The sequence below is a fragment of the Eucalyptus grandis genome, chromosome 2 (genome assembly GCF_016545825.1).
Source record: "Eucalyptus grandis isolate ANBG69807.140 chromosome 2, ASM1654582v1, whole genome shotgun sequence".
In the NCBI taxonomy this organism is placed as follows: Eukaryota; Viridiplantae; Streptophyta; class Magnoliopsida; order Myrtales; family Myrtaceae; genus Eucalyptus; species Eucalyptus grandis.
This window is the reverse complement of record NC_052613.1, coordinates 25,475,255-25,499,514: the sequence shown is the minus strand read 5'-3', so window position 1 is coordinate 25,499,514 and position 24,260 is coordinate 25,475,255. Positions and strand designations below refer to the sequence as shown.

The following is a 24,260-nucleotide window of genomic DNA, read 5'->3' as shown; positions in this document are numbered from 1 at the left end:
AGAATCTGCGTCAACACTACTGGTGGTCTGGTATGAAAGTGGACATCGCCAAGCATGTCGCTAGGTGTTTGACATGTTAACAAGTCAAAGCTCAGCATTGCAAGCCAGGAGGACTTCTGCAACCTCTCGAGATCCTAGAGTGAAAATGGGAACATATCACGATGGACTTCGTGACTAGACTACCGAGGAGTTAGAGAGGAAATGATTTGATTTGGGTAGTGGTCGACAAATTGATGAAATCGGCTCACTTCATTACAGTGCGAAAAGACCTCAGTTTTGATAGGCACGTAGATATGTACGTGTGTTAGACTGTCCGATTGCATAGAGTGCCGGTTACGATTACTTCAAACTAAGACCCGAGATTTACAGCCGTTTTTTGGAAGAGCTTCCACAGTGCTTTGGGTACGAAACTGCAGTATAGTACAACATATCATCCACAGATGGATGACCAGTTTGAGAGAACAATTCAAACCCTCGAAGACATGCTATGAGCTTGCGTACTAGATTTTAAGGAAAATTGGGAAGAGCATCTTCATCTCGTCGAATTCGCCTACAATAACAGTTATCAGTAGAGTATTCAGATGGCACCTTTCGAAGCGTTGTATGGTCGAGCATGCAGAACGCCAGTGTGTTGGGAAAAAGTCGAGGAAAGAAAGATTACAAGCCTAGAGTTGGTTCAGCGGTCAATGGATGCAGGTGCAGTGATCAGAAGTAGATTGAAGACCGCTCAGAGTCGCTAGAAAAGTTATGCAGATAAGCGTTTGAGGTAATTGGAATTCCAAATTGGTGATCACGTTTTTTTTAAGGTGTCACCGATAAGGGGTACTTCGCGCTTTGGTAAGAAAGGAAAGCTGAGTCCGAGGTACGTATGTCTATTTGAAATTCTTGAAAGAATTGGGACCTTAGCGTATCGTCTTGCGTTGCCGTGAAAGTTGGTGCAAGTACACGACATCTGTCACGTGTCGATGTTGAGGAAGTATGAGACTGACCCGACCCACATGCTTAATTTTGAGGAATTAGACATGGACGACCGTGTGTCATACGTTGAAAGCTCGGTTCATATTGTGGATAGAAAGAAACAAATTTTGCATTCAGAGACCATCCCGTTAGTCAAAGTGGTTTAGCAAAACTACGGCACTGAATGAGCAACTTGGGAGAGTGAAGAGTCGATAAGACAATTATACTCCCACCTTTTTGCTTAAAGATTTATAAAGGTTTAAATTTCAAAGACGAAATTTTTATAAAATTGGAAGAGTTGTGACATCCCAAAATTTCGATTATGTTTTTAATTAAATAAGATGGGCTTTTCATCGACACGCTTATAGTTTAATTCTCTAAGCTGATCACTCACAAGATAATTAGTCTATCAGGTGAAGTCGTTAAGGAATCTAAACGCAATAGACTTGAGGATTCGACCATGAATCGGCTGCTTAAGCATGTTAATATGCAAGGATCATCACGACACTGTTAGAATCGAACAGATATCAGTGATAGGTCGATTCGACTGAGATATGTGATTAGAGTGTGGGTGATTCCACCTGATTTCAATATTCTTATCGACCGGCACTAGACCGATTTTTCTATCGTTTTGGGTACCCTGTGTTCGTATTTGAAATCTTAATATTTTCATGATAACCGAGGGTTGCCAATGTGTCAAAGATCTATGTTGTGGCTCGAAAACAATCGACTATGGGTCAATTGCACTGAAAATTCCTAAAAGCTACCCGATAGATTAGGACGTGCTAAAATCACGTTAAATTGAAATTAACCATGAATTTAAATCCGAATTCAGAAATTGAAAGTTCTATCATGTCATAATTCATTTTAGGAAAGTCGACTCATCCTCAGAAGATTTTTTTGCAAACCGAGATTTTTGGCGAAAAAACAAAGTAAGGCCGTTTTTGTTCGGGAAAATCGAAGGGCCATTTTTTATCGCATCTTTGGATGTCAAGTTGGATCAATTGACGGGGAAGAGTCATAAGAGAGACAAGGACACATAGGCTGATTTGATTGGGCTTCAATTGGATTTATTTGAAGAGAATTGATTAGGATTGAAAAGGAATGGAGGGAGAGATGTCCAAAATTCGTATGCCATGGGGCACACAACATTTTGGACACATTGGCAAGCTTCTTGAGGAAGTTAAGTAGAGGAAAAGGCTGAGGGTGAGGGCCAAGAGTGGTGGGGGCGTGAGTGAGGAGAATTGGCCAAGTATTGAAGGCTAGATGAGCCATTTGGGGTCCCCCTCTTCAGCCGCACTAATCAGAGAGCAGTATACTGGTGTACTATTCAACTTACGGGTTCTGATATATTAGCTTAGTGCGAGCAGTACACTTTATCAGCTTAAGTGAGTATCAGGGGTACTATATCAGTCTACGGGTGATATGTCAACTTATCATAGAGCACTATACCAGTGTATTATATCAACTTACGAGCTCTAATATATTAGCTTAGTGCGAGTAGTACACTTTATCAGCTTAGTGCGAGCTATACTATCTATATATCAACTTAGAGTGAGCAATCCTGACTATGGTCGGATTTATTAGTTAGTATTGATTGGGCCGACCAAGAGAAAGTCATGATGACGTGTAATTGATTGAGTCGATTGATCGATAGTTTGATCTAATTTGGTGAATTTATATAATTGCGAGTTTATGAGTTGAACTGACCTGCAGGAAGAGACTGAAGCTAAGGTAAGTCATCCGACTGATGTGATGCTTAGGTAGCCCTAAGAGCGTATTTTCTTTCTAATCGGGTCTTAAGGAAGTAGAACTCACTGAGATGTCGTCTCACCCCGTTGTGGGATAACAATTTCAGGTCCCTAGATAGTGGTCTTGAAAAGCTTGAAGTCCTAGAGTTTAGGAAAGGGAAGGAAACAGAATCGGCAAACCTGTCTGACTTGCTAGTCATAGGATAGTCCCTTTTGGTTAAGTCAATATTTTGTACGCAACCTGATGTTGTAAATAAATCTATTTGTTTATATAAAGGTTTGTGTTGGTTTGAAAAATATATGGCCCTATTTTCCTATCCCAATGTTTTATTGTACGGGGATTATTTATATGCTTTCGCATGTGTATTAAATTGAATGGGTCGGCGATGCGTCCTGGAACATCGCTATTAATCAACTAAGGAGGAATGGGCATGTGCTCGAAGGATCGGGGCTTGACATTCGTGATCTGGATTTGAAGAACATCATAACCTGCGTTATGAGGAGATAAGACATTTGTGATTTAGATGTGAAGAACGTCAAAATCGATATTACCAGAAGACATCAGACATACTTGGTCAAAATTCCAAGAACGTCATAATTAGTGTTACCAAGAGATCAAACATTTGTAGTCAGAATTTGAAGAATGTTAGAACCAATGTTGCGAAGACATCAAACATTCGCGGTCATAATTTGAAGAACGTCATAATCAAATTTTTGGAGCACAGTACAAGGGTAATGTGATTGGCCCCTTTACCATGGCTTTTGCTAAAATGCATGAGCAGCGTTTCAAAAATACGTGCATGGGCATTTTTAAAATTGCAGTGAATTAGACTTTAACTATAATTTACCTATGCATGTATTTTTGTTTATCGAAACAAATCCCAACAGTAACACAACTAAGGCTTAGTCTTCCTCGTCTAACTCCAAATCTAGATTTTTCATAGTCATTAAGATCTTGTTAAATTTATCTAGATGTTCTTGGATATATGTACCGTCTTGCATCTTTATCGTGTAAAGACGGTGCTTCAATAATAATCTCATGATGAGAGATTTCTTCATATAAGGCTCTCGAGCATATCTTGAAGTCGTTTATTTATTGGCAACCTCACGAAGCACCTTGTCGGACAACAGTAATTAGATGGTGCTGTGCGCACTCTCTTCCATCTCTCGAATCTTGGACAATGTCATGTCGTCGGGGTACTTCCCATCCAAGGCACTAACCAAACTTACTTGATACAACAACACCTTCATTCAGCCCGAAATTATTTTAGCCATTGAAGGGTGCCACTTCAAATTTGATAGATGCCGTCTCGAGCAAAAGACAAAAATCCTTCACTTTGATACTAGTTTGTTGTGGAACAATGCCAAAAGATGCAAAATCGAAATACAAATAGCAAATGATGAAAAAATAAAACCACACAAGACACAAGAAAGCTCAGACTGGAAAAATTACGGCGAGAGAGAAGGGTTTCACTATTTTTTACAATAACTACAAAAGTACACACCAAAAGATAAAAAAAAAACATTTGGTGAGCCACAAGATCTAAATGATCTAAAAATAAGATAGGAAGAATAAAAAAGGAAGAGAACGAGGACGCTAGGGTTGGAGATGTATTGTGCAATACATTCATTTTATAGTCACAACCCTGATGAATGTATTTGATATAGACAGAGCCATTAGCTCATCTTTGTCCAAGTATATAACTAAGTAGTGAGCGAGAGAGTTTCACAAGTGTCGCCCACAATTTCAGTCGGGCAATATATCTGCACCAGTACTTTTCGTCGTCATTAGGGGGATCAGCGATGGCACCTCAGGATTCATTAAGTTTCAAGGTGCGGAGATGTGAGGCTGAGCTGGTGCGTCCCGCGAAGCCCACGCCTCGTGAGTACAAGAGGCTTTCTGACATTGATGACCGTGAAGGCCTCCGCTTCCTGATCCCTGTGATCCAATTCTACCGGGGTGACGACACAGGAAGAGACCCAGCGAGGGCCATCCGGGAGGGCCTTGCCAATGCACTGGTGTTCTACTACCCCTTCGCGGGCCGCCTGAGAGAGTGGCCAGGCCGGAAGCTGGTGGTGGACTGCAACGAGGAGGGGTGGCATTCGTGGAGGCCAGTGCAGATGTCACCCTTGACCAGTTCGGGGACGCCCTCCACCCTCCCTTCCCCTGCCTGGAGGAGCTTCTTTTCGACATTCCTGGCTCCTTCTCCGTCCTGGATTCCCCACTCTTGCTCATTCAGGTACACATCAAAGTCTCCTTCTAAGTCAAAAGAGAAATATAATTTACCTAACAACGATTCATGTTTGGAGAAATTGTTCGGACCTGGACAAGTGTATGCAGGAAATAGAGGTTGCACGACATGTGGCTTTCCTTATACTGGAAAAAAGTGAGTTTTAAAGAGAGACGTCATTTCAACTAACACAAGGAAGCTTCCATCCAAACCGCAAAGCACCTTTTTCCATTTTTACGCACGCGAAATGAGTCTGCGTTCTCCAGGGGTCGGTCCAAGGTTTCTTTTTGAAAGTCAAAACAGTTGGTTAATGATCACCATGAACTCTTAATCAGCTGCACGTTGCATGACAACTTAGCAATACGCCATTAATGGCGTGGTTAGTGATTAAGTGCATGACTAATAGTACAGAACTGGCGATGAAATTTATGATCCATAACCGAGCTGATTCTACTAGCTTGAATGAAGACTAGTCTCTCTCTGCTGGTCTTCAGGAGTCGAGGACTGGTTAATGGAAAAAAAAAAATACACTAAATCATATCATATGGTTTTATTAGTAGACCGTAATGGTGGGATGGCAAATGCAGGTGACTCGCCTCAAGTGTGGGGGCTTCATCTTCGCGGTGCATCTCAACCACACCATGAGCGACGCGACGGGGCTGGTCCAACTCTTGAAGGCCGTGGGGGAGATGGCGAGAGGTGCCAATGCCCCCTCCATTCTCCCCGTGTGGCAAAGGGAGCTGCTGGATGCCCGAGACCCGCCCCGAATCACGTGCAACCACCACGAGTTCGATCAGGTGGCCGACACGAAAGGCACGCTCAATCCACTCGATGACATGGACCACCGCTCCTTCATCTTCAGCCCTGCCCAAATGTCCATCCTCCGCAATGGGTTGCCTCCCCACCAGCGCGTGAGATCCACGTTCGAGATCCTGACCGCGTTTGTCTGGCGATGCCGCACCATTGCACACCAACATGACCCCGAGGAGGAGGTGCGCCTGCTGTGCATCGTCAACGCCCGGTCCAAGTTCAACCCTCCCCTGCCAGCCGGATACTATGGCAACGCGTTCGCGAGTCCCGGGGCAGTCACGAGCGCGGGCAAGCTGTGTCAGAACCCATTGGGGTATGCGCTGGAGTTGGTGAAGAAGGCCAAGGCGGAAGCGACGGAGGAGTACATGAGGTCGCTGGCAGATCTTATGGTGATAAGGGGGAGGCCCCGTGGCACGGAGGTGCGGTCCTTTATGGTGTCGGACACGACCAAGGTCGGGTTCGGGGACGTGGACTTCGGTTGGGGGAAGGCCATGTATGGAGGCCAGGCCACGGGCGCAGTTGGGGCCAACCCCGGGCTCGCCAGCTTTTACATCCTCTCGAGGAACTATCAAGGCGAGACCAGCATCATCGTCACGGTGTGCTTGCCAGCCCCAGTCATGCAAAGATTTGTGCAGGAGCTGTACGCCATCCTGAAAGGTCCACCGGCTACCACTATGCACAAAGAGAAGTCACCCGTTATCCTTTCTTCCATGTGAATTCATCCGCCTACGCAAAATGGGTATGGTAACAACAATTCCGTCTTGTGCGATGAACTCCTTCGGACTTTATGGGAGCGAAAACTCGTACCTATAAATCACCATTTTGTTAAAAGAGAACCAAGTCTTTTCTACCTTGTAATTGTTCACGTTAATTTGACAGTCTGCAGTTGGGAATTGATGTAGCTCCCAAAATTGGAATGTAGGAGTAGTAGAAGTGGTGATCACCACTCCATGTTCTATAAATATGGTAGCATTCACTCAACGGAGAATTATTTGGTCTGTGTGTTGTGTCTATATGAAATAGAATGACATAAGGATACTAGAAGTGTCAAAAGTTTGTACGGCACTTACTGTGTTAAAATTTTTCGCCGTCTCAATTAAGTGCAAAATCAGGGAAAGAAAGACAACTTAAGTGTCTCTGAAGAGAAATTTTGACAAAAAAATATTACGTGACTTTTGTAATTAAAACTTGAATATATGTTGGCATTTTTTTAAAAAGTCCACTTGAACAATAAAATCAACATGCACAATCCAACATGATTGGGTTATATAAAAACGACGTCACACCACTCTCCTAAGTGAAAAACGACGTTGCTCAATCCAATGTGGCTGGGTTTTGTGAAAATGACGTCGCACCACTTTCCTAGGCGAAAAACGATGTCACACTTGAAAATAATTTGAGCTGCTTGTTATACTCTTGCTTTCTGTTTGCAAGATTAAGTTGTTAATTTTGGGGCAAACTGAATTATGGTTTCAATTTTTGGTTGAATGGTCTTTAGGGTTTTGAATTTGAGAATTTCCTTCAAAATTGGCAATTTGTGGCAAGTCTTGTAGACGACATCATCTAGGTGAATATATTTGACTGGGCATGTCAACGAGCCACAACGGGCTGAGAAATTAATAAAATCTAGCAACGATAAGACTTCCGATGATCCAAATTGAAGTTGGCACTTAAGTGATTTTAAAAAAACTTTTGATACTAAAGTGAGCACTGTATGAAACCTTTGCAACTTCTCATGTCTTTATAACGAATTAGAATGCATATGAATCGTGGGATCTAAAGGATCCAATGTAAGTCCCAAAGAAGAAATGGTCAAATGCCTGGGCAAGAAAGGCATTTATTAGTCCAAGTTGATAAACAATAATGTTAATATAAAAACTGATGCTATTTATGTCATTTATAATCCACCAACAACTTTTTGGTACATTAATTGCAAATAAAAGATCATTACACAAATGGTTTTTGGTGTTTGACACATAAAAACTTTCAACTCTGAAAAACGAATTTATTAGATGAAAGTTTCCGTCTCATGGCTGCTTGTGCATCACGGACCATTTATTTGACTAAATAGAAAAGTTAGTTGCTTTTACCTCTGTACCTTTTTTTTTCTAAGAAGTACCGACACTCTCTGGAAACTCGACACTCTGACACATATCCGATACGCGGTTAACAAGTGTCAGAAAATTTGACACGTGGTCAACTCTTCCTAACACGCGAGCTTGAAGTTTCAACACACAGTTCCACACACAGGGGGTCAATTTTAAAAAATTTCAATACTTGAGGGGTTAAAATGTAAATATATGAAAATATAATGAAAATAATAAAAATAAATTGGAAAGAAAAAAAAATTCTCACTCTCAAGTTTTTCACTTATGAGTTCTAACCTTTCCATGAGTGATAATGAAACACCCATCTTCTTGTTGACATCGTTCCTCTCACTGGGGTTGCTCCATCGCCCACGCGACCTGCCCCACCAGCCACCACAGCCACCTCCACCCCAAACCAACTCACGGCAACCTCATCTCCACCAGGTGTGTTTCCAAACCCTTTTCACAGCTTGATTCGGCCGATTAGGGTTTGGAATTTTCTCGAAGAGTCGCTTATCGTGTGCAAACTTGTCCAACTATATTGTCTTGCAGCCGTTTCTAGGAGATCCCATGATTGTATGGTTGCATCTGGAAAAAAATGTCGGACAGGGTCAACATTTGCTGTCAAGAGTCTGATTCGATGGGAACTTGGAATTCAAGTAGTTTCATTATTTTCGAAATGAGACCTAGTTAGAAAATTCCATCTTTTTGCTGGTTTGGGATTAGTGATTTCGTGATCCAATTGTGGGTAGTTGGCTTGGCTTATGGTTAGAAAGATTGATAAGGATGAAGTAGAAGAGACCCAGTATTTATATGATTCATAGATTCGTGAAAGCATATTTAAAGTAGTGATTTTTTTTGTTATCTTTCCGCCTCTTGTAGGCATCACCTACGAGTTATCTTTTTTGGTCTATGTCATTGGCCTATGAGTTATCTCTCACATTTTCCATGGCAAATTTAGTGATTTTTTTTTTTTTTTTTGTAGTACTTCAAGAGTTCTTATCTTGGATTTTCATTTTTCTCGAACCTTATTTTGCAAGGGAGCTCCAAGCCAATCTTTATTAGGAACTCTGAACTCTATCTGAGACCATAAGAAATCTCACTAATCTTTGACAAGTGTAAGAAAACGGGACATGTTCCTTTAAGTTTACTCTTTTGTGTTTGCAATTTTTGAATTTCTAATTAAAATAATGAATGATATTAATAAATGTTGGATTAATATTTTTAGTATAAATCAATTTTATGCTCTTTTTATTATTATTTATTTATTTTTGCATTGATACATAAAAATATATATTTAATATATAACATGTCAAAACGTGTCGGAATTCTCTATTTTATGAGAAATGATGTGTCGGTGTATTGTATGTTTGTGTCAGTGCTACATAGCCTTTTTTTTTTGTCTATATAAATAGTACGGTAATTCTATTTAATTTTTTTTAGCTTATGATCTTTATAATAAATTATGGGGACACCTAAAGTGCCAAAACTTGGCACATAATGATACTTAAGAGATAAAAGTTCGAAAATGTACACTTAAGTACCAAAATGGAGCAAAATGAATTGGTTAAATGTCAACGGTGAGAAAATCTAGCTAAAATGCTAACGTCACGTTTTCCAACTAAACAAATGCAAAAATGATGTTGTTTTGCATGCGACGTGGCTAGATAAGCCAAAAACGACATTATTTTGCCTCGAATTTGAATTTTAGTATAAATATTAATTAAATTTAAAACTTTTTTTTAAAAGGGGGGGTAGATTGCAAAATGGTGTCACCAAGCCCGGCTAGGGCGGCGACCTTGGCGACCCTTGCTAAGGCCTATAATCTCCTCGCTCGGGTCTAGAGTGAGGGTCGCAGCTTTTGCCGAATCAAGCCAAGGGCCACCACCCGTTGGTGCAATCGATGAGAGCCAATAACCCTTGTTAGATCTGGGGGAGAGCCACAACCCTTGCTCCAAATCTTGGCGAGGAGCTTGTAGGCCCTAGTTGCTGGTCAGCCAGGGTTGTCAACATTGAGCCAGGGCCTAGCAACCCCGACCGACCCTCCCCTACCATCGTCGGCCCTTCCTAACAATGGTAGGGAGGCAACACGGCAAGGACTTGCACAACCCTCGTCATTCGCAATCTCCCCCCTCCTTAAGTTTAGTTTTAAATCTAATTTAATTAATATTAAAATTCAAATAAGAGACAAAATGATGTCGTTTTGGCTCTTCTTTACTGACTCATCTCTCCGGCGAACCACATAGGTAAGTTATATTATTAAAAATGGTTAATACTCTGAAAAACTCCAAACTTGTACACTTGTAACAAAGTCAAATTAAAATACTGGACAAATAATGACATTGCACATGGACCAAATGCTAAGTTTTGTGCATAAAGCTGAAGTTTGGATGGCTAGAACTCTGTATATATACATTGTTTTCTTTAGTATGCCTACGACGTTTCAAATGTGTTGCTGTAGGTTTTTCACCGTACAATAAATGCAACTTTTTACTCGTTTTGTTTCGTTTTTTTTTTTTTTTTTTTTTGGTGGTCGTATTCCTCGTTTTGTTGACTCGCTGAAAATTTTTGTTGATCAAAAGCATTATCGTGTTACGGATTTTAATTTTGGGTTAAAAAAAGTTTCTAATGCCTTTCTTTTAGAACATTGATTAATATCTCAGGAATTATGAAATAGTCTAAACGAGAAACACACGTTAAATATTTGAATATTTGAAATTTTTTGCGGGCTGAGTTCACATTGTAGTGAAATTTCAAATGTTAAATGGAAAATGGAAAAACGAAATCAATATGCAAAATTCACTCCAAAAAGAACTCTAAAGAGAGTCAATTTAACACTTTTGGACGTTAAACATTTGTAATAAATTCTTTTAATCGATCGGCATGTTTCTCAAAATCTAATTGTCGAGTGTTGGTTTTCAATTCTCGTTGATAAGTATCAATGGGAATTTAGATAACATGAGTTATGTATGATATTTAGGTTATTTAACCGTTCCTTTGAGTGTCATTCAGGTTCTAGAATTAATAATATTAGGGGTTCATTTAAGACTCATTTTGAGTTTGTTTGGGGATTTTTTTTTTCAGGGTTAGGTATTATTTGAAGATCAAGGGATTTTACGGGTTTTGACTTAAATTCTTTGTTCTTGTTCTTTTCTAGAATCCAAAGGGCATAGATCAATGTTCATCAACACTTCTGAAGTATATTACACAATTTTTTTTTTTTTTAATCTTCCGGATTACTTCATAACTTAATTTTCACGGGTTGATATCATAGAACGCTGGACAAATGATTCTTTGGGAATTAATAGTCAACGATATATATATATAAGCTATCCGACTGCACGGGATGGCCCCCGATGCCACCCAAGGGCATAAGAGAAATGCAAACAACCATACCACTGTCTCTTTGTTTTAATTAATAAATTTATTTCGTACCGTTTTGCGTATAAAAATGAAAGATTCGATTGTTACTGCTTCCCGTGTTTCAAGCGAATCGGTGCCCCTTTCCCACCTCTCCCTTTTAAGGTTTCCACATGAAAGCATGTGCAATGTTTGTTGGCCACGTAGTGTGGCTTTGATTGTACAAAATAAAAGAGAGAACAGCCCTCTTTTTGTTTGTTTATGAATCAACACTTGGGATACATGCAGATGCCATCATGTGGTGCAGGTGATGGAATCCAATATTCTCTATTAGGAGGTTTATCTTCAAAACCCCAAATTAAATTACTGAGGAAAAATAATTTAATTTGCGCACTCCCACTTTCAGAGAAAAATAATCAAGGATTCTAAATGGTTGCAGATCACGCAATTAAGTAGTTGCAGATCACGCAATTTCTAAAAGAACACGTGATCATGAGATTAGTGAGATTTTTTTATAATCAAGGATTCTAAATTTACTCATCAAAAGTAAGTTTTTCTTATTGTGAAACGAAATTGAAAAGATGTTTTACTCCATGAAGAGCGGTAAAATATTCATTACTCCGTACTATTATTCAATCTAACTCCCCACTATACCTATCATGCTCTTTAATGGGCAAAACCTCAATATTTGATACTATTATTCAATTCAACTCCCCATTATACCTATCATGCTCTTTAATGGGCAAAACCTCAATATTTGACACGATTTGCATCTTTTCACATGATTTATACATTTTTGAGTCATTGAGAGCCAAAAATAATTGCGTCACCACAATAATCATTTCATTTTTATCCCAACCTGTTGCACACCACAAATTTCTTCATGCACTTCTACCACTACTAACATCGCCTCATGTTTATTCACGCATTTTAACAATAATCCTTCAATAGCATCTTGAAGCAAAACACATTTTAATGCTTGTCTTTTGAATTTTTTATCTTTTGAACAATTAAGGTATTTTAAATAATTGATAAACGACTTTCTTCAATCATCTTGATCCATAGCCAAATTAGCATCAACAATCATAGTTTGATTTTCATTTGACGGCAAAACTTTCATTTTGGTACTTATTACCTTGGCTAGTTCTTTTAATATTTTCTATCTAGATGTCGTCGAGCTAATTCATTGGCTTCTGAATTTCCATATGATCCAATATGGACCATGTTGCAATTGGTGAGTTTTTCAAGCATTGATATCCGATAATGTTTTTGGCCTTATAGAACGGGAGCTTTTCGAATTCTATAGTATTATTTTCAAACTGAACTTTGACCATCATCTTTTCATTGATGAACTCATAAATGATTATTATACATTGAAAATGCGCCTTTAGGACACAAACTTTAATAAGATATGTTCATGAGGCTCATGTTTATCCACAAGATCAATAATAAATGTTTCAGTCACCTTGTTTTTCTAACTCTCTTATTACCACAACTCAGTAGCTACTCTTAGCATTATTTTACCGCAATTTTTGCTAAACTCAAATAAAATAAAAAAGGTTAGCCACTTAACAATGAATTCTATAGTATTTTAGAACGGGAGCTTTTCGAATTCCATAGTATTATTTTCAAGGAACTGAACTTTGACCATCACCTTTTCATTGATGAACTCATAAATGATTATTATACATTGAAAATGCACCATTAGGACACACAAACTTTAATAAGATATGTTCATGAGGCTCATGTTTATCCACAAGATCAATGATAAATGTTTCAGTCACCTTGTTTTTCTAACTCTCTCATTACCACAACTTAGTAGCTACTCTTAGCATTATTTTACCGCAATTTTTGCTAAACTCAAATAAAAAAAAAGTTAGCCACTTATCACTCATTAATCTTGCCACGTATCCTCAATTTCAACGATATGTTTTAACTTTAATAAAATATGTTCATGAGGCTCATACTCATCGACAAGATCAATAATATATGTGTCCATCACCTTGTTTTTCTAACTCTCTCGTTACCACAACTTCGTAGCTACTCTTAGCATTATTTTACCCCAAATTTTGCTAACTCAATTTAGCCACTTATCACTCATTAATCTTGCCACGTATCCTAAATTTTCGACCATATGGTTTAACCTTAAGATTACATCATGCATGACATCATTTTTTAAACTCTAGCTCATTAATGTTCTTGATATGCTGGCAAGTCAAGACTACTCATTCATGCACATAATTGGCCAATCATGCCCTCACTCTTTGTCTCCACTGTTACTATTCATCAGCTTTCTCACGTGGCTCGTCTCGTATTGATCTTCTACTCCACTGAAATTTGAAGGCTTACCACTCGAACCTACTGCAAATCCCTTGATTTTTAGAAATATGAAAGCTAAGATCAAGAGATTCAATTTAGTGTGCTCCATTTAATCAAACCAGGTTCTTTGAGGTAGGATTTTCTCACTCAAAGTTTCGGCCACCTTAATATTGTTAGATTAGGTGTTTGATTTGCTTAACTAGTGTTGATTCAAGATTCTATCGCTTGACTTTAAGGTGGACAAAACTCTATGTTCTATCAAAGCTTTCCTTCCAACCTAATTGAATCTTTAAAGATTAAGGTGGATTGTAACACTTATACTCTTGATCCTTGTTTGATTTTAGCTTAGTGTATGGATGATATTATAGGTCCACGTTTTAAAAGGAATTAATGATCATAGGAGGACCTAAGATGTAAGATTATATTTATGAGTAATCTTAAAAGTTTTTTTTATCATGGGTGATGCCATGTTGTTTCTGTGAGACAAAATGATGATGAGTCGTTCTATAAATCATTACTACATTTCACGAATAAAAAAGCACGATTGAGTGATTTCAAGAGGGTTTTGAATGGCTCAAATGAACAAAAGTATTAGAGAGATGAAGCTATGCAAGTAAAGGGGTAAAATAGTGATTTAGGGCGAAAACATAAAATTACAGCATATCAATTCTTCTGTGAACAGTATATTTTATTAATTAAAGTGATTATTAGTTAGTATTTAAGTTAAGTTAGTTAAAGGAAATAAAATCGGATAAAAAATCTAAGAGTATTGTAGAACATGGACTATTTTTTAATTGCAAAAAGTTTGAGGTCTCATCTTCTACAACTGGATAGTTTACATATTAAGGATGCTTGTTTTGGTAATTTTATAAAGTTTATGGCTTCTCTATAGTGTAAATTAAAATTGATATGTCTTTGGTAACAAATGAATGGTACTAGGTATTTAATTTAATTAATATGGCTTGATGAAGTGAAGATGGGAAGTTACAGGTAAAAATTATAAAATGAGAAAGTTTATTGGAGCAATTACATAATTCTGGAAATCTAGAGTTTTAAATTTTGTTGATTAAGCTGAATTTAGTCATGGCAAGGGTTAGAAATTAAAATTATACAAGTTACCTAAGTTACTAAAGAATTGATTGCCTAAGGTTAAATTAATCTAAATGATATATGAGTTTTATAAAGGTTCTCTACTAAATGATGATGGCATTGTGAAAAAAGGATGAGGGTCTATATGTTGAAAAGCATGTAATTAATTGATTGCTACTATTAATCTAGGAAATGCCAAGAGATTAGTGCACTATTATTTGCACTATAATTACGTGGCAATTGTTATGTAGAGATGATTTGCACGTGTTGTTGTTATGCATAGGATGATGATTGTTCTTTGAATAAGAGTTTGTGGATTTGCAAATGTAAAAAAATGGATATTTGGTTTTCGTTGTTAACATGAGCAATGCAAGGAGATTATTGTGATACTATTTGCACTAGAATTACATGGCGGTCATTATGCTTTGATGATTTGCATGTCTTTCATGCCATGTGATGAATAGCTTTACCACTGCATATTCAGTAGAAAGTGAACTCCCTTATGTGTATAATACTCTGTGTGAAGACAAATGTTCTACTGTCAAAGACGAATCTTGACAAGTTGAGAGGACATGAAGTCCTATAGTTCATAAACGAGATGATATCGCTTGTGTTGTGAGAATAAGTATGGAATAGCCATCATCATATGGTTGAAGACACCTGTAACAAATGGGCCGAAGTGTGGCAAGGAAGTGTTTATGATTTCAGCCACTATGAGTTGGCGTTGACAATGCCTTGTTAGTCGAGATAAATACTCATCCGCGTATATCAGCAAGTTACTATATCGTATTTGCACATCATGAAGTTAGTATGTTCACCCGTATGTATTTGAGTGTCAAACTAGATATTAGTTCATGGAATCATTTTTTATTCATTGTACACATAAATATAGTCATTTATGTAACACATATATCATATTATCTTAAATGAATTTCAATAATATGTTGATTTCACTATTGACAATTAAATCTGATATTATTTATTGATTGTTATTATGTTGTTGTGCTGTCAGATTGAGCGGCCATTTTCATTCTCTAGAGTTAGAGCTTTCATTTACGCAACTAGGCTCACTACAAAATATTTTATGGAATAATTGAGTTCGGAGTTTGTGGACATTTAGATTATTAGATTCCAAGAATTTTCATCATGAATAGCAAAAAAAAAAAAAAAACATTATGTATATCATTTAAGGTTAATTTATATGTATTCAAGATTCAAATTGCATGGAAAATTCAAGTCATGACATCTTTATTATATTTTCTGGATTCATCCCTACTAGGGTGCTCAACCTAGTCATATGGGTTGCTAGAGCTTGCCCAATTGAGCAAGCCCAATTCCATCACCACTAAAACTACAAAAGTTGAATGTAGTTAATTTATGGCTTGATTTTGATAAGGGATAATAACATAAATGGTACCTAAACTTTGTCCCTATTATGATTGATGCGGAAAATACAATGAAATAAAATTGAGAGAAACCCCGTAGGAAAAACGTTGGGGAGAGAAAAAGCAAAATCTATTATAGACAAGGCAACCATATGTTGTCAAGTAGCTTTCCAACTAACTACACAATCTTTTATAGTAAAGATGTACCCAGTCAAAGACCTCTCAACATATCCTGGAAGATTATTACTGGTTTTCCCAAACTATAAACCAAAATCAAAAGTACCATTCAATTATTTCAAAATTCATTTTGTATCTTGCCATTGAACTTTGCTTGGGCATGATAAATATCTATATGTCACGCTAATAGCTTGTGAAATTTCGGATTGAGTCTAAATCATGGCATACATAAGGCTATTAATTGCACTAGAGTGTGAAACATGTGACATATATTTTATATCCTCATTCATTTATGGACATAAACTAGCTGACAGTCTAAAATGAACAGCAATAGGAGTATTTATTGGTTTGGCATCTTTCATGCCAAAATGATCTTAACACCTTCTAGGAGATACAATTTTTTCCTTTTTTGATCTCGTTGAATTTCCTTGCTAAGGATATTTTTTCGCTGCACCTAAATCCTTCATATCAAATTTAGCACTCAACTATGCCTTCAAATTCAATATATCAAATTTATCTTTCGCTATGATCAACATGTCATCAACATATAATAATAGATAAATGAAAGAGTCATTTGAAAGTTTGCGTAGATGTACACAACTATCATATTTGCTCTTACAATAGCCAAGTTGCACCATAAACAAGTCAAACCTTCTAGCACTGTCTAGGTGATTGCTCCAAGTCATATATGGATTTTTTTCAATAGACAAACATGATCTTCCTTACCTTCAAACCGAAAATCCTCTGGTTAACCCATACAAATTTTTTCTTTAAGTTTATTGTATAAGAAAGATGTTTCCAAATCGAGTTGTTCCAACTCTAATTCATGCATCACAACCAATGTAAGAGAAGCTCGAATGGAATTGTATTAAATGATAGGCAAGAACACATAATTAAAGTCAACTCCCTCAATCTAACTAGAACCCTTAGCAACTAGACAAGCTTTGAACCCAATGTCTTCAACTCCAGGATTACATTCCTTTCTTTTGAAAATCCATTTGCAAGCCAACAATATTCTTTCCTTTTGGTTGTTTAACAAGCCCCCAAGTTTGATTCTTTTCAAGAGATTCCATCTCTTCATTTATGACAGCCAACCTCTTTGTTGAATCTTTTGAAGAGGCAACTTCCTTATAGGCTTTTAGGCTCACTATATTTAATTGACTTTGCAACTGAAAAGAGCATAAGTAATAAAATCTAAGAACCCATATTTCTATGAGGGCTTCAATATCCTTAATCTATCTCTGGCAATAAAATACTTATCCTCTTCAAGTTCTTCAACCTTAATTCTATTAGTAGATGATTGAACTAGTTGAGAAGAAATTACTTCAAGCTCTCCACCTTCTCCAGCACTTTCTAGATTTTCACGACGAGGAACAAACTATTCCTTGCTAGGATAAAGCATGGGAGACGCATCACAAGTAACACCTCCGTTAATGATTCTTAGATGAAGCAACACACCAAAATCTATAATCTTTTACTGTCATGCCCCGATCCTCCGAGTGTGTTCATCCCTCAGTGGTCGATTAAATAGCGACGTCCTAGGATGTGTTGCCAACCCATTCATTTTAATGCGCATGCGGAAGCGAATAATAATCCCTAGACAACAATCATATGGGAAAGGAAAGCACGGCCATAAATTTTTCGAAAACCATGACATACTTATATACATATCAAATTAAGTCATATAAAACATTAGCCAATCTATATACAAGGTCTACCAAAAAATGGAGGGTTTTAGAGTGCTACAGATCCTCTAAGCATTCAAGTCTTCCATTGAATACTCCGGGGACCCTGAATCTGACGGACTTGGGTCCACCACTGAGCCACCGGGAGGATCTGCCATGCCTTTCCCAAAAGCAACCTCTAGCACCAACATAGAGACCTCAAATTCCGATATTGGACCATCTTTCTACCCATTCCGCTCACAATGGTACCATGATCTGTATTGATGGGGTGCCTTATGGGGTAGACCCGCATCAACCTAGACCACAGACCTCACGAGTTCATAGACCCATCCCCTTGGGTTCCCATGAAGCAAAATATAAGACACATGCTTGGTGACCTTCTTCGACTATCCAAAATGCTTTGGAGGAGCTACCATCTAAGGAACTGAAAATGTTATCCCACAACGGGGTGAGATGATGTCTCAACAAGTTCACCCCTAAGTCCCGACTAGAAGGAAATACGCCCAAAGGCTATTTAGTCACACACGAGATAAAGGACTTACATTTGCCTTAGCCCTTTCCTGCAAGTTAGTACGATCCAACCACTCAACCAATCACTTCAATTTAATCAATTCAACTCCCATGATACTATCTATCAATCCATCCAGTCAATACTATCTATCAATTCAATACTATCTATCGGTACCATTGACACCGACTAGGCTCACACAAGCTGAAAAGGATAGATAGTAGCTCGCACAAGCTGATATAGATAAATAGTAGCTTTCATAAGCTGATATAGATAGATAGTATAGCCCATTGAAGCTGATATATATGCTCACCAAAGTTGATATATGTATATTATACTCATCCATTGGCGATTTCACCATTTTCAAAATACCCGGTAAAAATAATCGTATGTGGATACACAGTAGGCCTCAGTCAAAAGTATAATATCTTTATTTTATAAAATCCCACTAATTATATAGTTGATAAAAAAAATTTGCATTGTAAATCGACGCCCGGTAATTTTCTAATTAAAAACCGAAATTAATAAATTTTGGGATAAACACCCAAAATTACAATCAACACCCAATTTGCACAATCCAACACTCAATTAAATAAACTAATCATGCCATTGCGATCAGTACAAAATTTTGATCATTGGCAATCCCGATCTAATTTTCACAAAATAATAATTAATTAAATAATTACCAAAATAAAATAAATAAATACCAATAAATGGCATATATAGAAACTTAGTCGGAAAAGCCTAATTAAATACTGAGATGGGTCTGAAAAATTTCCGAACAAATTTAAATAAATACTACAGCTTATCTAGTCACTAATTACACTATTCTAGCCACCTAACATGCATAAACGAATAATAAAATTGCTAATCCGTTCTAACTAACCATCTAAACCATACTTAGTCTAAAATAATCAACCTCAAGTATAATTAACTCCCTAAGCAAAGATTAGTGAGTAAACTCACCGGTTTTGAATTTCGATGAGTTCACGAGGATGGCGAGACGGAGACGGGCCAAAAACTCCAAAGCGAGGGCACATTTTAAGGCCTGGAAGCGGTCCAAAGTGGGCCAAATAGTGCACGGCTGACCCAAGAGCTTTGGTTCTATTGCAAGGCCAAAGGAGCTACTTAGGCTCGGCTTGGACTAGAAATGGCGAAAGTAGCGGCGGACGGGCTGCAACGGGTCGGGCGGTGGTGGACGACAATGTACGGTGGCTCAGGCGACATGAACGGCTTGTGATAATGGCTGGACAAGCTCGGGGGACTGGCTAGACGCGGAAAGAGGTGGAGTGGTTGCGCGGGCTAGCGCGGCACACAACGCGGCAAGCAATGGCGAGCGACGGTGACACGGAGGCTCGGCGACGGAAGGGGGCTTGGGGCTCGGTTTCTCTATAATTTTAGAGCTTCAAAAGCCTCTAAAATGGAGAAAGCAAAATAGAGGAAGAAGAAAGGGGACAGACCAGCCTTGAGGGTCCCTCCAAGCACACCTTCTATCCCTTTGTCCCCCTTGGCTTGACCCCACCATGGTCGGCTGGCTTCCTCATCCAAATGCAGCAACAAAGCTTTCCTAGGAAGCTAATGAGATGGTCCAAAAGTTGAGGGCATGGGGGGCTATGAATTTTGCAACATTTCTTCCCCAAAACTACTCAAATTCCCCTTTGAATTAATTCAATTCAGTCCCCAAAATTTCTATTAACGTGTCCTCGATTAAATTGACATTTTTCCTCGCCAATAGAACCAACTTGCATCCAAAAAAAATGCGATAAAAAACGGTCCCTTAAATTTTCCGATCAAAAACGGCCTCACTTTGAAATTTCGTCAAAAATCTTGGTTTGTAGAAAAATCTTCGAAGGGTGATTAAACATTCCTAAAATGACTCATTATATAACAAAAATTTCAATTTCTGAAATCATATTCAAATTCACGGTTAATTTCAATCTGGCGCGATTTTAGCGTGACCTAGCCTATCCGTGGTTGATTATTTTCTAGGCACAATGTACCTCTTCGACACATTGGCGACTCTTGATGGTTGTGAAAATCTTGAGATTTCAAATATGAACACAAGGTACCAAAACGACAGAAAAATCAGCCTAGTGTCGATCAACGAGAATTTTGCAATTTGCTTGAATCACCCGCGTTTAGCCGCACATCTTAGTCGAACCGACCTTTCTCTGATCTCTAATCGATTTTTAACTATGCCTTCATGATCTCTATAGATGAGCACAGTCGAGTAGTCGATTCCTGGTCGAATTCTCAAGTCTATTGCATTAAAATCTCTTAACAACTTCCCCAGATAGTCTAGTTATCTCATGAGTGATCAACTCAGAGAATAGCACTATAGGCGCATTGAAGAAAGACCTGATTTATTCAATTGAAAACAGGACTAAAATTACAGGATGTCACATTTACATTAGAGGCATAACCAAGAAAGACACATTTTTTTGCTCGAGGCTCTAGTTTTCCTTCACTAACATGTGCATATGCTAGACATCTAAATACTCGAAGAGATGAATAATTAGTAAGTTTATCTAACCATACCTCCTTAAGTATTTTTCACTAAAAAGATATGCAAAGAGGGCGATTTATCAATTAATAAGTTGTATTGATTACTTTAGCCCGGAACTCCTTGCCTAAACCAATGTTAGACAACATGCACCTAGTCCTTTCTAATAAGTCTAGAGACTTGTTAAGAAAGATTGGGTAAAAGCAACATACTCTACTAACTCTCATAGACCCAAGAAAAAATGGATACCAAAGAAAAGATGAGTTATTTTTGCAGGAAATAAAAGAAAAGAAGAAAGATAATTTGGTAAGAAATGTATTTTTTTTTTAATTTGGGCACATAATTCTCATTATGTTTGATATTCGATATATCCTTGGTTGATTGAGATTTCATAATTATCATTTTTTTTATTGAATAAAGAATCGTATGATTTGTTTTTGTGATTCGTGAGTTGCGATTTGATCTAATATATGTGATTGATTTGATATCTTTCTTAGAGATAATGCAAATTATTTTGTCTAATTTTATACTCTCTAATTTTGTCATATTTTGCAAAGTGAAAATCTGTTTTATGTGATATTAACTTATTATGCAAGATAATCTTAGATATTCAAGGATTTTATTCTCTCTATTTTTATCGTACTATGACTAAGTGAGAATTTATTTTTCAAAATATCATTGTGCATAATATTCTTCTTTGAAAACTTTGTTATGGTGAATTAAGAAAGAATATTTGATTATCTATGAAGATTTTCTATTTTACTCTAACGAAATGGAAGAATCCAAATTGATGGATACCAAAAAGGAAATGAGTTGATTGCAGGAAATTCAATAAGGGAAGAATGATTGCGAATCTACGCAAATCATGGTGCAATCAGAAAAGTATCTCATGCGAAGATGGCAAGTTTGATTTGTAAAATCATAGGATGGAAGCTCAAAACTCTCTTCCTTGTGCAAAGTTTTTGCAAATTATTGAGGAAATCCCTTATGTGTCATACGAAAAGGGAGAGAAAGTGAATCCAAAAGGAAAGAAAAAGATTTGTGATCAAACTCAAAAGGCAACAAATTGAGGGGGATCATTGATCAATTTTGGAAAAATATTTTTGAATTGATCATGATCTTGATTATTATGGAATGAAGCAAAAGGTAAATGTGACAGAACTTATGAAGTTCTAAAAAATCCGGTTAGTGCATATTTTATTACCTTTTGTCATTAATAAATCTCTTATTGATATTATCACTTTATTATGACAAAATGGCTCAAGTGAATTTTATAATACATTCGTGATTTTATTGAATATTTGTTGATATATATGATTAAAGTGAGTTATATTTCATTTACTTTATACAAGCTGATTTTTGGAAATTATGCAAGACACATTTGTTATCATTTTATATTCTTTAGGTGATACTATATCTATTGTTATCACTTTTGATTATGACAAAAAGGGGGAGAGAATATAAATATGCATATGTGTCGATTGGTTAATATTATTGAGCTGCGATTATTTTTCTACATATTGTTATGCTTAATCTATTTGTTGTCTTTTGATTCAAATCACATTTTTTGAAAATCTAAAATTTGATGATTGATTTATCAATATTTTAGAAAGTGTGATTACACATTTGCATATTCAGAGATTGTTTTGTCATCACCAAAAATGGGGAAATTGTTAAGGAAATTCTTTATGATGTTTTGAAGATGACAAAATAAATCAAAGGCTACTAACGTGTTTATTGGTTAAGTAATAGACCATACAGATGATAGAACATGTAAATGATATTGTCAAAGTCTAAAGACGGCTAGAAGATTGAGCGTAACACATGTCCAAAGTATATTTTGAAGATTTTCAGACTTCTGTGTCAAAGTCTAACTACTGCTAGACTTTAGTGTCAAAGTCTGTTTGTCTATCCACTCTGACAAATTCCAAACTGAATGTGAATGAAGAACCATAAGACAAACTCTACGATGAAGTTGAACTTATTCAGACTGTGTCCAGACCTTAAAGCTAAATCTGTTCAGAAGCAAATTATGCTCAAGCTCAGATTGTAAAGTTTATTGCACTCATACTCAAATTATAAAGTCTATTGCTGTCAGACTTTACATCTAGAACAAGACAAAACATAACATAAGCCCTAAACATATAATGACTAGTAATCTGGTTTGGCTTCTACGTCAAGATTGATTTGACCGACTCAATTTAATTGATTGACAATTGGATCTTGAAAACAAGAATTTTATATACGAAGAAGCTCTATTTATAGAAACCAATATTCTATTTGTATGGACGATCGGAATTAATTAGGGATTCTACTTTTGTCACTCAACAACTACCAAATCTTCTTGATACAGATATGTCTAATGGGTAGATTGAAAGACGATCCTCGAGATACTGTCCAATGGCTAGTTTGGAAGTGGAGGAGTATTTAAGGAGATCAAGGACCGATGAGCAAGTAAGAGATGGAGCGTATAATTTATAATTCCAAAGTCATTTGCGATATTCTATCATACACTTGTCTCTTGTGAGCTTAAACATTTGTGATCGTGAGAGAAATACCAAAAGAGTAACTTAGTGAGATAGTGTGATCTACTACTAAATGTTTGCACTCAAAGTTGTGATCTCTTGTTGATTGCATAGTGAAATCCAGCAGAAGGCTATTAGCGTGGGAGAATGGACGTAGGCTTGATCCAAGTTAAACCACTATAAACCTTGTGTTTCTATTCTCTTTCCATGAACTCCTTTATTTTATTCGTAATTCTATTTAATTGCCAAAGTCTGCAAATCACCAGACTCGGGTTAAAAGTAAAGGTTTCCATTGTATTTCGCATAATCTGTTTATCACACATATTCACCCCCATCTAGGTGTTTATACTAGCACTTTCACCTATAACCGTTAGCATCAAGTGTACTAAAAAAGATGAGGTTCTTCTAATCATGAACGTGTATGAAATTTTCTAAGGTTCTGATTATATTGTCATTTGACAACCTCAATCCCAATTGCTTTCTATGTTAATGCCGCTAAAAGAAGACTGAGTTTCCCCATATTCATGAAACAAGAGAGAGATCAAAGTAAGAGAAGTCATTTCATCTTTTCCTACAAGTCAAAATGGAAAAGATAGACGCCCAAAGACCACCGTGCAAAAGAACCTCCCACTTTGCAGTCTTGAAGTTTTCTTCGTGACTACACCCCCTTACCACAGCTCCTTCCTTCCGCATCACAATGCCCACATGCCATATCTCCATCAGCACCAGCAAAGTGCCATAGCTAGCCTCCTGGCGAAAGTCCCTATAGCAACTAGGGGTGAGCGGGTCCTAGCCTCCGTTATAGCTTTTTTGGACCAAAGTCCCTCCGGCCCACCCCCGTTTTTCCGATCCGGGAACAGGGTTGACCATGTT

At 37.3% G+C, this 24,260-nt stretch overlaps 1 non-coding gene across 1 annotated transcript; it reads left to right on the top strand.

The window, feature by feature from the left end:
* Positions 1-4,373: 4,373 nt before the first annotated feature.
* Positions 4,374-6,650, top strand: LOC104429341. Its single transcript, XR_005547766.1, has 2 exons — positions 4,374-4,948; positions 5,527-6,650. It is a non-coding gene; the product is annotated as a benzyl alcohol O-benzoyltransferase (transcript).
* The last annotated feature ends 17,610 nt before the right edge of the window (positions 6,651-24,260 follow it).